This window comes from Vicugna pacos, chromosome 11, assembly GCF_048564905.1.
Source record: "Vicugna pacos chromosome 11, VicPac4, whole genome shotgun sequence".
NCBI lineage: Eukaryota > Metazoa > Chordata > Mammalia > Artiodactyla > Camelidae > Vicugna > Vicugna pacos.
Window position 1 is genome coordinate 16,372,710 of NC_132997.1, and position 15,335 is coordinate 16,388,044.

The following is a 15,335-nucleotide window of genomic DNA, read 5'->3' on the forward strand; positions in this document are numbered from 1 at the left end:
ACTTCTAACTACATACAGTCATCCCTTGGTATCTGCAGGGGATTGCTACCTAAATCCCCAGATGCTCAATCCCTTAAATAAAATTGTTCATAGTTTGCATATAACCCACACAAACCCTGCTGTATACTTGAAATCACCTCTTGATTACTTATAACTTCTAATACAACATAAATGCTATGTAAGTTGTTACTGGAGCACAGCAAATTCAAGTTTGCTTTTTGGAACTTTATGGAATTTTACACTCAGTATTTTGGATCTGTGGTTGGTTAAATCCACAAATGCAGACCTCACGGATACAGAGTGCTGACTGTACCATGAACCATACTGGTCACTAGGACCACAGAGATACACAGGACATAGCCCTTCTTTCCAATAAGCTCCAGTCAGTAGAAGAAGTAAACATACATGTGTAGCACCAGTAAGACATTGTAGTAAGCACAGAATAGAACAAATATAAGGTTCCGTGTTATTGTGTACAGAGACTTGTTATAATGAGGATCAAGGTGGGCAAGGCAGGCTTTTTAGTGGAGGTTATGCTGCAGCCAAACCATCTCCTTTACTTCTCTGTCTCTTTTGTTGCATTACATTCCAAAAGCCAAATGGATCAAACCGTCAGAAGATAATGTTGATCTGTCATCAAATTTTCTTTCCCTGCTGAAAGAAGCTTCCTTTGAGGAGCTAGTCTTTGCTAGGTAATCCCATTAACAGAAAAGCCTGCATTTCAAATCAATCAGTGAATACAAAACACAAAATAGCTTTGTTAGAAATCTCTCAGATTCTATCATTTACAGCAGTTTATGGCTGAACTGCCTTTATCATTAAACAACAAAAAATGTTGAAGGGATTTTAATTTCTGAGGACTAGACTCAAACCCAAGATATGGTGATCGACTCAGAGTTCTTAATGTACTTAGAAAATGTAGGATTTTGACTGTTTTGAAACATCTTTGTGAATTACAGAGATAAGACTGAAAATAAAAATCATCTAAATTCTCTGGTAAGAATAAATTTTGTGTGTTTTGAAACCTATAAAATATTCTGGCTTATGTTAAAATACAGAGGATCCTCTCCTATAAAGAACCAAACTGAGAGCAACATATTTTTAGCTTGGGTTTTAAAGGGTGAAAGAGGACAGTTAGAAAGAAAAGAAGTCTAGAGCCAGTTTTGTGTCGAAAAAATATTTGAAATAATCAAAATCTTTTATTTTTGCTCCATGACTTAATAATTAAATTATACTTTTCTTTTTCCAAAACAAAGTCAGAAACAATGATTGCAATAGTTAAATAAGTAATTTTTTCTTTAAAAATGTTATAATACTTTTAGGATCAAATTACTTTCAAAATTAACTTGATTTCTTTCTGAATGAGAAATACCACTTGAAAATGAAAATCTTCCATTCTAGACAGCATTATAAACAAGGGAGAAAAACTGTATTGTTTTAAAACATTCTGGAATAAATAACAATATTTCTTTATTTGGGCACATCACTAATAGCCAGTAACGTTTGGAAGATTTGGAGGTGACCTGGTTTGCATTAAACATATTTAAACACTTTAAAATGCATCATGAATTAAGTCAAGCTTTACCTCAAATAGATGCTAAAAATTTCAAAATTGATAGAGTTTTCCTGTATTTAAGATCATGATTATCTAACAACCACTTGGCTTTTGTTTTTCCACAGAGCACAATGAGATAAACTGGAAAAAATGGAGAAGCATGGCCGGTCTGTGAAAGACAAGTAAAATGCCAAGCCTCTGGACAAACCTGAGTGGTGAGCACATCATAGGAGCCTGTAGATGTCATCCAGGTTATGCATGGGTTCTTTGCATTCGGAAAAGCAGTATCTTCTGTGCACACGTGTCACAAATAATGTGAGGATAAATGTGTTTTGTAGATTGTGCTTTACCTGTTAACTTGGTTTCATTGGGCTTCTATGAAATGCCACACACTGTGCTTTCCCAAAATTGGGGAAGACATCATCCTTGTTTAGAACACCAACAGCATGTAATTTTTGTGATTTTTTATGGTTATATTTGTTCAAATGCTGTTCATTTGTATGATACACATTTTCATAGGAACTTCCACTTTGTCAACCTGATAAATCACATTTCTTCAAAAAAAAAAAACTTTCTTCTAAACATATGCTAACTTTTGAATAGTTTTTAACAACTGATTTTTGGATTGAAACAAGTAGTTTTTGTAAATGTTATTCATAAAAATGGATCTGAAATAGAGTGTGAGAATCATAACTGTATATGAATAAGGGATTTTTTTTTGTATTGGTAAATATATCTTATTCAATCCTCTGATAAGCTAAATTTCATTATTTTAAATAATTAAGAAGTAATCTGAATAAAAAGTAATGAAGCAAGAAACAAGATTTTTTATAATTTCACAAGAGCTATGCAAAATCTTCCTGATTTCATTCGTTCTCTGTAAAACACATGTAACTATATTTATATAGTTATATATGTATATAGTTTGTACTATTGGTAGACCCACGTGGATGGAGCTGTTACTCCAATCACTCAGAATTAATTTCTGCTCAGCATGCCTATCAGCAGGCATTTACTACATGTTTTGTTAATTGATTCAGGTATTGCTAATCAGTTCACTGATTTACAAGTTAGGAAAGACAAAGTCAAGTTGCTTAAATCATTTTACAAACAATCCTGTTTCTTAAAAATGTATCACTTTTATTATCATAGCTGTACATATACTGTATACAGATATGTTAGTAGTATAGAATCTATTACTATATGGGTAATCTAATAGATATATTATCATGTCATGTCAAAGATGATTATAAAGTGATGTTGCTCTTTTATCAATGGGGGGAAAAAGTCCTGGCTGAATATTGTAGAAAACAAAGCTTGTATTACAGAGTGCATTTTAAAAATATGTATTAGGTTTCACACATCCAGATTTTGAGTAATGAAAAAGAATAAAAATTAATGTCTCTAAATTTACCAGAAAGAAGATGAACATCTTTTTTAGATATGAAACAATTTTACATTTTTTCTTTAGAACTACAAACATTTTGCATTATTTATAGCTGCCTGTATGTTAATTTCTACATCTCAATTGCTAATGTGATTTATAATATGTATTTGCTTTTTTTCTAACATTTTTTATTGATTTATAATCATTTTACATGGTGTCAAATTCCAGTGTAGAACCCAATTTTTCAATTATACATCAGCATATATATATTCATTGTCACTTTTTTTCTCTGTGAGCTAACATAAGATCTTGCATATATTTCCCTGTGCTAAAGAGTATTATCTTGTTTGTCTATTCTACAATTTTGAAATCCCGTCTATACCTTCCCACCCTCTGCCCCCTTGGCAACCACAAGTTTGTATTCTATGTCTATGAGTCTGTTTCTGTTTTGTATTTATGCTTTGTTTGTTTGATTCCTTGTTTGTTTGTTTTAGATTCCAAATTTAAGCAATCTCATATGGTATTTTTCTTTCTCTTTCTGGCTTCTTCACTTAGAATGACATTCTCCAGAGCATCCACATTGCTGCAAATGGTGTTATGTTGCTTGTTTTTATGGCTGAGTAGTATTCCATTGTATAAATATACCACATCTTCTTTATCCAGTCATCTGTTGATGGACATTTAGGCTGTCTCCATGTCTTGGCTATCGTAAATAGTGCTGCTATGAACACTGGGGTAAAGGTGTCATCTTGAAGTAGGGTTCCTTCTGGATATATGCCCAGGAGCAGGATTCTTGGGTCATATGGTAAGTCTATTCCTAGTCTTTTGAGGAATTTCCATAGTGTTTCCCACAGTGGCTGTACCAAACTGCATTCCCACCAGCAGTGTAGGAGGGTTCCCCTTCCTCCACAGCCTCTCCAGCATTTGTCATTTGTTGATTTTTGAATGATGGCCATCCTGACTGGTGTGAGATGTTACCTCATTGTAGTTTTGATTTGCATTTCTCTGATAATTCATGATATTGAGCATTTTTTCATGTGCCTATTGATCAGTTGTATTTCTTCCTTGGAGAATTGCTTGTTTAGGTCTTTTGCCCATTTTTGTATATGCATTTTTTAAAAGCTCCAGCTTACTTGAAATAATACTTAACTTTTAAATTTTCTTCATGTACATACTAACAAGCCTCAGTCTGACTTACTGTTGGAGTGGCACTGTTGGTCCAGCTGTGCAGAAATGCTGGAGAGAGTTTGCTTTTTCAGTTTAGATGGTAGTTATACTTTTAATAATAAAACATAAAAATTAATGAGCTAATTTCTGATTGAGGAGGATGAAAACAGTAAAGTGTACACAGTTGAGACTCCACCCTGAAACAGCTGTGCTTCCACTTGGAGATTAGGTTGGAACAGTGGGGAACACAAGGTCTTCTGTGCTATTAAGCTAAAGTAACGTGAAACACAGAATTTCACCTTTCATTCTAAATATTCTCATCTAAATATGTGGATTTACTGGAATTAATTTTATTTGACACTGTATATGTAATAATTTGCAAAATCTATTTCTACTTACTTTGGTCTTTCTGCCTAGGAAAATAGCAGAAGCCTTTTGTTGTATATTGTTTCCTATTATCTGCACAATTTTGATGAGGTCAGACGGTTTTACATAGAGCCGTGTTGTTCTTCACTGGTGAGCGATTTGACAGTGTGTGTCATTGTTTTGTCACTGCTGCTGTTGTATTCTTCTCAATTATTTGAACATCCTGTGCTTCTCACTGATTAGGATGCTGGAAAGGAACAGTGTGTGTTTCCACTGCCTGAACCCCAGGATCTCCTTCAGACCTCACAGATGAAGTTTGAAGATTTTCCAAAAGACCTCAGAAAACTAAAGAAAGACATGAGAGGTCACGTACAGTCTTAAAGAAACTCATGATTGTTATTTATGCTTTTTCAGTGAAAGGACAGACTTCTGTCACTTTGTTGTCAAAAAATAAATAATCCCCCCCACCCCGCCCTTGGTGCACCTGCCCAGGATCTTGTGGCTTGTGAACTTGCCTGGGAAGAAAATATTTTCTTTCACATATTTGATCAAAAAACACATGCATGTGTAATGCTTTATTGTTAGTTGAGAAGCGTTATATCAAACCATTTTGAAGAGAGTTTGAAATTCTTTGAATTTGTAAATTCAAATTAATATATAAGAGCAAATTATTTATGATTTTTTTGTGTGTGAAAAAAATCTGTTTATCCCCTCCCCCCTTTTGATGAAGTACAGTTGGCTTACAATATTTTATTAGTTTCAGGTGCACAACTTAGTGATTCAGTTTTTTCACATCTGACAGACTGTACAAAGTTATTACAGTGTTACTGATTATATTCCCTATGCTGTGCCTTACATCCCTGTGACTTACTTATTTTATAACTGGCAGTTTGTACCTCCTAATTTCCTTCATTTTTTTTACTCATCCCTTTAATTTTCTTTTCATAAGACTTCTTGTTACGGAGTTGAGAAACCTCACCTACCTATTTAATCCTCTTTCTATCTATTTAAGTACAGAAAGGAAGTGAGTAAGTTTATGTGAGATTTTCATTTCATGTTTCACTTGATAAGAAGAGGCTTGGTTACTGCTGCCCAGAAAAAAAAATGATAAAAAATTTTAAGAGAGTCAGTCTCAGTGCTGAAGGGTTTATTCAAAGATACTGATCTATACTCAAATTTACAGAGTTGTTATATTCCAGTTAGAGATGATTTTATATGGATTTAAATCAAAATAGTAACATTATATAGTCTGCTTGTAGTTTGTAAACACTCAGCATTTATTATAGGCCTGATGCAGGATAGGTATTTGCTAGGTGCTGTGGGTACCCAAGGATGCAGCCATAGCTGTCCAGGGAGGGTGAAGACTTGTCATCAAGATGCCCCGCCTTAGAGCCTCTAATATGAGTGCTCATTGAGCCCTAGAATGACTGTCTTGTTTTTTAAAATATAACAATTAAAACTACGTTATGCTTACGTAATGCTATGTTACTATGCATTTAAGTATGATTTCTTACAGCAGTACAAAACCCAAACCATTCATGTATAATATTTATCATATCTCAAAATTTTGCCAGTTATCTTGAGTTGCTTATGAATTTCCTCTCTCTCCCTCTCTCTCTGTTCCCCAACCCCTGCTTCAGATGTAGTGCTGGACATTTCTGGGGTATCTGGAAAATATTTAACACTTAATCAATTCAGCCTTGCAAAGCAGGATTTCATTGACAAATGATTTTCTAAACAAGTGTCATGGTGAGCTCATTAACAGGGGATTTATGTTTACTTTGATTGGTGCTGCACTTTGGAATGTTACCTCATTTACTTTCCATATCTACATGCTTTCTTGCTATAGTTACATAAGGTCATGAAAATGCTCACATTTCTAACTCACAAGACTCAGAGTTAAAGAGGGAGAACTAACAGCCACTGGGAAAAGGATGTGTAAAGGACGGGTAGGAAGCAGCGATGAGAGCTACTTCCTCCTGCACGTCTGTCTTCTCGAGCAATGATCGCTTATTGAAGGAGCATCTTAGCAATTTCTGAGTGCCTCAGAGGGTTAAGAAGGTGATGATCTTAGCCCCAAGGGTTTATACTTTATATTGGAATAAGAAGAACTTTTCTGAACGGTCCATTCCCTCAACTAGCACCTGTTACATGTACCCAGCACCACATATCTCAAGTTTGTCCATAGGCTGTTACAATTTGGTGCCCTAGAAATGGGGGATTTCATGGCAAAATGAGTATGAGAACTGCTGGGCTAAGATAAGCTTGAAGGCATTTCCAGGGCCCTCTGGACAAAGGGCGGCAGCAGTTCCCAGCCCACTTGACCACAGAGCACTTTTCCCAGTGTGTCTGGTAGGTGCTGTATTCGGAGGAACTCACTTCAAGAAATGCAGGCCTGCTGCCCTGTGAGTAACAGAAGCATGGTGTGTGCCTCAGAGGGGCTTACAGCAAAGGTGGGGAAATGAAACTAGGTCATGAAATAGTCTCATTACATGTTACTGTTCTTGTACAATGAGAGCTTGAATGGCTGTTGACAAGGCTGTCAAACTCTGAGGGATCTTTTGAAAAACTGACAAAAATCAGAACAAATTATGCCTCTTATTTTTTGCTTTTCCAAAATGTTTTTGTTTTTGTTTTCATAAAAATGAGATGTTTTGTGACACAAGGAAGGAAATCTTGTGATCTGGAATTTAAATTCTATTTCTAGGAAGGATCTAGCATGAAGACAGCATTCCATATCAACAAGGTGTAGAATAAAACTGCCTCATATCCCTTTATGGAATGAGATGGGTATAAATATACATTGATTTGACTAAATAGGAGTCAAATAGGAGGTTATTTTGGATACAATTACTTTAAATTAATATCTACCTTGATAAATGTACCCTAATAATGATCCCTTTTGAGTGACCAATTTAGGTAATTCATTTCAGAAGATTCAAATACCCTGTCCACTTTTTTTTTTCAGAAGCAACATTTTTAAAGAAGACTTAGAAAATGAGATGATATATGTAGAGAACTTATCCCAATATTTTCCATATAATAAATATCTCAAAAATATTGGCTATTTATAATAAGGAAAATAGAATAAAGAGTGTAATTAGTTTGATAAAGACAGATAAGCTGTCAGCCCCAAGTCACCCATCTTCTGGTTCTGTCACTATTTTTGCTTCTAGTCTTAATTTTTATTTCTAAGGAAAGATCAAGAAATAATGTGTCATGGCTCAGACATTTTAATAAGACAACTGAATCTCATTTTAGCACTTTATAAGAGCATCCGCTGTGTTTGGTATGTATATTGTTGCCACGCTATCTCCAGCTCCCCTGGGAGCTCCCTGGCTTTCCGAGCTCAGTGACATGTAGTTGGTTTACCAGCCTAGTCATCTGGTGCCTCTTCTGACTGTGAGCAGCTCTTCTTGATGCCATCATGCCCCATGATGCCTTCTGTTCCCGTTCCTTTCTTGGGTAGAAATCATTCCACTTGCCACATGACTTAACATGAACAGAGCATTGAGTAAGTAAGTTACTAGAACTGGACATAAATGTTCTCATGCACATTCTTCCCTGTATCCTCTGCCCTCCCCCACCTTCAGTATCTGACTTGAAAATATTTAAAATTCATTACCTATATCTTCAAGTTGAAATAATGTCTTTGTCCAGACATACACAGGAAAAATCAGCCCATAGACTTATTTGTATTGATTTGTATTTGTTTGGAACACTTACATTTATAATTGTAGATTTCTGATTTTATTTATTTTTGTTTGAGAAAAGAAAAAATGATGTTATAAACTTAATTCCAATACAACCAGTAGCTTTTTTTGAAATAACTTATTATGAGTAGCTTCAATTGAGTCCCCCAAGTGGAGGAGTGGGGCTTGGAGGGAGCCCTCCTGGAGTCCAGGGTCCTAAATGCCTGTTCAGGGCCAGCCTGACAATTCATATATATTGGATATTTTATCTCTAGTTTCCTACATACCAAGGTAATAAAAACAACTTACTGGCCTTATTTTTAAGTGGTGGAAATTCAACAGTATATATTTATATAAATTCAATATATTTAAAGTAGTATTTAATATATTTAAATTATTGTTTAAATAGATTAAATTTATATGAATATATAAATACATTTATATTGATGTTTAAATTAGCATATATTAGTACACACTATATATGTATTAGTTTTATATATTTTACCATAGCTTTATATATGTATATATATGTGTGCACATATATATATATATATATATATGCACATATATACATATACACCGAGTAAATTACCTGAGGGCGAGAAGGCCTTCTATACCCAGGGCTTTACATCTTGGGATGTTTGCCAAAGCCTTAGACAGAAGCAGAATGGGGACAGCACACCAATGTCTACTTGTCATCCTCTGAATAAACTTTAACAGGAAACTACCTAAAGGAAAAAGTTTTAAGAAATCACTGTTGCCAATAAGCACATGAAAGGATGCTCAACGCCATCAGACATCATGTGGGGAAATGCAAATCAAACCCATAACGATGTAACTGCACAGCCACTAGGACAGCTCTAATCCAAAGAACTGACAGTAACCACTGTTCACAAGGATGTGGAGAAACTAAACTCATCTACTGCCGGTGGGAATGCAAAACGGGGCAGCTACTGTGGAAAACAGGCAGCTTCTCTAAAAACTACCCACAGAGTTATGATACGATCCAGCAATTCCACTCCTAGGTATATAACTAAGAGAAGTGAAAGATTATGTTCATATAAAAACTTGTTCAGTGAACATTCAAAGTAGTTATTCATAACAGTTAAAAGCAGAAACAATTCAAACATCTACCAACCGATGAGTGGATAAATAGAATGTGAAGTATCTCTGTAGTGGAATATTATTCAGCCACAAAAAGGAATGAAATATGGACACGTTACAGCACAGATGAATCTTAAACACATTATACTACGTGAAAGAAGATGGACATAAAACAAAGGGCCACATATTATATGATTCCTTTTATATGAAATGTTTGGACTATGCAAATACACAAATCTTTTTATATGAAAAATTTAGAATACACACAGAAAATAAATTAGTTGACAGCATCTGGGGACATGGAGAATGAGTTGTGACTGTTTATGGGCACAGAGTTTCCTTCTTTAGATGATGAAAATACTCTGGAATTACTGGCGATGGGTGTACAATTTTTTAATTATACTAAAAACCATTGAATTGAACAATTTAAAAGAATAAATTTTGTGGTATGTGAATTGTATCTTAAAAAGGCTGTTGGAAAAAGAATCAACATTATTTCAATTTCATTCCTTTTAGTAAGATAAGTATTCTTCTATATTGTAGAGATTCTGATAACCATGCAGCTATATATATATATATATATATATATATATATATATTTTAAGTTAAGGTAAAAGATACTTTTTTTTTTTACTGTTGGAAGCAATTCTTCTGTTGTAGATGTTTTAAAAAAAAGAAGAAAAAAACAGAAACAACCTTACTTCCATTTGTTTCTCATACACAAACCTGACACTCTCCTTTGCTGAACACCCTTGAGTGGCTTCTCAAAACCCATAACAGAATCAGAACAAGGCAGGATCTGACCCTGACAATTGTCCCAACCTTACACCCCCCACCCCACACCACTATCCTGTGCCTCCCTGGTCTGCTCCTGTGGTCCCGTCTCAGGGCTCCTGCACCCAGAGCCCCCTCCTCAACTTCCACATCATTCCTCAGGCAGGCCCTTCCTGCCTGCCCTCTCCAGGGAATGGCCTCGCTCCCTGGACAGTCCATTTCAGCCTCTTGTATGGGACTTATGATCAAAACTATTGGTTCATGGAAAACAGACAAAAATCCAGTGCAGAACAGCACGTCTGTCTCACCACTTTAGCCCAGTGTTTAGGATGCTCTGGACACTAAAGTGAACATCTATTAAGCAAATACATAAATGAGTGAGAAATAAAAAATGAAATCTATATGCACTTTAGAGATACTTTAACTCTTTTGAAATATCTAGTTCTATTTTTGAAAATACAGCATTTTTTTCAGCTCTCGCATTCTATGAATAAATCAATCCATTTGTGTGTGTGTAATTCACAGCAAGATGCCTGTTCAGTTCTTTGGCAATGGTTAATTTTTCAAAATCTGTCACTGCTATTTGATTTGGTTTGCCAAGAGTTGAGGGCAAAACATGGTAATAAGAGAATCATTTTAATAGTAAATGCATAAGTGAAGTCACAACAGGATTGAATTAAATTCTAGCCCCAGGTGGGACTGTAGATTCTTACAGTCTAAGAAAAATCGCAGTGTATCAGAAAACAAGTACAGCAATCAGCTAGTAAAGCTCAGTCCCTAAGGGCTCAAACTGTTAAAGCTGTAATTACCTAAAGCAGGCCCTAAAACCCACTTACCTAGGTTAATCTCATGTGTAAACACGATCATGAAGCACTTTATCATTCATGTGAATACAAGACACCGTCAGCCTGCATTTAGCTGTTCCACTGACCTAAACTTAATTTCATAAAATAATTTTATGAAGCTCTCTGGGCTTCATTTAATTTCTCCTAAAATACTCACATAATACTGTACTGATTAAGGACCCAAAACCAAATTTAAAACAATACCTTGGAATTTTTACTTCCAAAGAAGTCCAACCTATAGAACAATAACTGAAACCCCAAGAAAGTAACTTGAACAATGAAACACAGATATGGAGAATAAGAATGGAAAGCAGTTAAAATATAAAATACCAGAGAGTTCTTATTAAAAATGCATAATATGCCATCACTAAAACATTACCAAAGAGTCCTTATCCCTTAAGGCTATATACTGAAATAATTTCAGATGAAATGATGTTCGTTCTAGCAATGTGCCTCAAAATCATTCGAAGCAGGTTACGTATAAGGCAGAGGCTGGCCACAAGCCACTCACTGTGGAAGCTGGGTGATGAAGGTTCATCATACAAACTCGTCTTCTGTAAATGTCTGAAATTTTCTATAATCAAACGTTTATAAAATTACCATACATCTAAATTATAGAAAACTCTGCAGCCACTTGATATTAAATTCTCAAGGACTATGTAAGGATACAGGTAAACGCATTTGGATACACCACTGAGTGAGAAAAAAATACTACAATCAATCCACAAGGTATGTATCTGGAATGTCAACAGCTGGTTCTTAGTGGCGGCAAATTCATATATTCATACAACATTCTCCACAGTGAACGGGATTAGTTATAAAATCAAGGGGGAAAACTGGAAATGCTAGAAAAAATCAAAATGGAAGTATTACCATTTTCCTCTGACACTGCATATTCAAACAGATTGTCTAGCTTTGATAAAACTGGCTTTATAACATGTATCTGAAAACAAAAGCAAAAAGCCATAAGAAATGAAAATTCACCTTTAAAAACTCAAAAGAATTTTTCATCTATTTATGTAAAAGTAGCCCATCTGTTTCCCACCCCCCACCTCCCCACTATGCATAAAAAGTATACAGAAAGTGCCCGACTGCCCAGTTTTCCAACTGTATAAATTCAGGTCTGTAAGACAGAGCGTGGCAAAACTAACAAATATGACCCAAAACACAGTTACAGTCATGTCACAATTATGGCCTCAGCATAAAGGACATCATGCAATCCTCAACTGTCCCGGGAAACAGGCAGGGCTGATAATACCACTGCACCACAAGGAGGAAAAAATACTGAAACACTTTAGTCACTCAAGTCGTTCAGGGTCACACATTTAGAAGCAGAGCCACTCAGAGTTCAGTGCTCCTTACTCTTAGACTGCGCTGTAGATGCCAGAGGCCAATTTATACGTCCTTCCAACTAAAGGTAAATCAGAATTTCTGAACAGTGAGATCTTAACAGATCTATGGATTAAGGAAAACTGTAAAATTCTCTATGACTTTAGAAATGCTTTCTCTACTCCTCATCCAAGCATCTGCATATATATTTAGCACATGAGACTAATTTCTTATTCCAGTCCACACAGCACTCAGTGTGCATTTGCACTGACACCTGACAACGACTCCATAGACGGCTGGCCCCAGAGTGGCCTGCAGCTCACAGACTGGGAACCCCTACACCAGCGCTTCCCCTGGGAACATGTAAAATATTCAAGTTCTCAGGTCCCGTCCCAGACCTACTGAATCAGAAACTTGGGGTACCAGACCCAGCAATTTATACTTAAGCCACCTGGGAGACTTTAAGGACTGTTACTGTTTGAGAACCACCGCACTGCATTAGGTAATCTTAAGAGATTCCTCTCAATTAAAAAATTCCATGATGCTAAAAAAACGAACTCAAAGTCAACTGAAAGTGATTTTTCAAGTTTCCATCCTCAGGATCAGGTATGCAAAGACAAAGAAACCAAAAAAAAAAAAAAAAAAAAAGAAAGAAAGAAAAACTAAAAGCAAAGCAAAGGAAAAACAAAATCAAAGGACTATTAATTAATAACAATTTACCTCTGACTTTAAGTATTAATTTCCTAAGTGTGTATTTCTTTGGAGATTACTCATAACAGCAAGAAACTAAAAATCAACAAACACTTAAGAAGTAAATGTCAGGAAGATCCAATACAACAAATTCTCTGAATGATAATTAAAGTCAACTGAAAGTATTCTTTAATTTCCTGAGCTTATATTCAATTTTAAATTGTATCTATGCCAGGAAACAAAGTACACTTGTATTCTATTATGCTATATCCAGGCTGGTCTTTTTGTCTTTTTTAATTTTACAGAATGTTTGAAGAAAAGAAAATAAAAAACCTGTATCTACATAGGATTGTTAATATAGGAAAACACTTACCTGATTTCCTTCAAGAGTTTCCATAATTAAAATATAGTTTTCCCAAAACTTTAGAAGCTCATCTATTTCCTTCTCAGACCACCAACACATACTTGGGCCTAATGTGGTTTAAAAAATTAGTTCCAGGATTTAGTTCCTAAAGTAGGAAACTTCATTAAGTTTCTAAATGACAGTAGTTCTAAACATTATGCCAGTATTACCAAATGTTGTATTCTCTAATAATGGAGAGCTTTAAACATGACTTTTGGTTCTACGTTCTTAAATGTGAGCAAGTATCTAAGGGTCACCAGACATCCAGAGAAGCCTCCAAAGATTGAGACTAAAACAAACAAACAAGGAAGTCCAGAAAAAACAAAACTATGCAGGAAAAAGAAAACCTAAATAAGAAAAAAACTTTCACTAGTATTTTAAGGGGAGATAAAACAGTGTAGTTATGATATAAGAACAAGATACTATTAAAAAGAGGAGAATCCAAAAATGAAAAAGATCTCATGAGAACACAAACTGACAGCAAAAACAAGAAACTCAAATAAAGGACTGGAAATAAAGTTGCGGCAATCACCCAGGAAGTGGAGCAAAATGACAAAACCATAGAAAATTGGAGAGAAAAGATGCCTTGCAGACCAGTCCAGGCGGTCCAATATTCAAAAAGAGGACAGAAAGTGAACAGGGAGGAAGGAAAGCAAAGTCACTTGGGAAAATTTCCCAGAACCAAAGGACGTGATTTCCAGATGGAAGAGGCCCACCAAGTGCCCAGTACAGGGGTTTAAACAGGCCCATGCCAAAACTGGAACAGCGGGACCCCAGGGACACAGCCTCCACAATCTTCCATGGAGAAAACATCACATCTAAACAAACACGATTCAGGATGGTTCCAGACTTCTACCCAGTAACAACGGAAACTCTAGCTTCTAAGACAACAGATCAACGCCTTTAAAATCTTGAACAGCAATGTTTTCCAAGCTAGACCTCTACTCCAATCAAACCTTCAATCAAATGATCAAATGTGAGAGCAAAACAAAGGCTCTAGACATGCTTGGTCTTGGCTCCCACTTGGGACATAAAAAGCCACATGAGAACAGGACTGCCATACCAACAAAGAGAAAAGGCTGGATAATCTACAGAAGTCTAAGCTTTTGGGGGTGCCTGCCAGAGAGCTGAGGTTGCAGTGCAACCAGGTGTTGTGAATTCCAAAGGGCAGGATGCGATGGTCGTTTAAAAAAAAAAAAAGCAGTTAAGAAATAAAATAAAATTTTGACAAATGTTAAACAGTCAAGTGGTCCCAATGCCGAGAGATAAAATAGAAAACAAAACCCGGCTTAGCAATGGTCCAGGAATAGAACTTGTACATAATCATAATGATGATTAGTATGTTAAAGAATCTACCAGAAAAGAAAGACAACATGTACGAACAGATGGGGACTTTCAGGAGATGAAATCTATGTTTAAAAATTGTCAGATGGAAAGGAGAAAAATAAAAACATCAGAAATTAAGGATCCTTTGACAAAATTATCAGATAAGCAACATCTTAAAAAATTTTATCTCAGGAAATAACTGGAAAATGAACTACACCAAAACAAATAAGTAAACCACAAAAGAAGAGATGAACTCAAGGAAACAAGAGCTCCAACACAGGACTCAGGTAAAGGGAATCCCCTGGATGATGGTGAAGGCAGATCTAAGAATGTCAGCTGTGCACCAGGCTAAGCTTATAAGAGGACACCAGGAGAGACTTCTTTGGGAAAGTTTATAATGCCGGATGATCTGACTTTGTACAGGAAAGATTTAGACAACTAAGAATTTGGGGCTGAATTAGTGATAAGGATGGAGATAACCAAACAAATTTTAAAATGACACAAATCTAGGAAAAACCTGCAGGAAGGAAAAAAAATCATCATAGTTTACTACATACATCATCTGTAAACAGTATTTTCATGGTCATAATTTTGTGAATGTTGAACCCACACTTAACCAAAATAAGTATGACAAAGGATTTTATGATATAACTAGATTATTTCAAGATAGAGGGCAAATACCAAAATAATCAGCTAA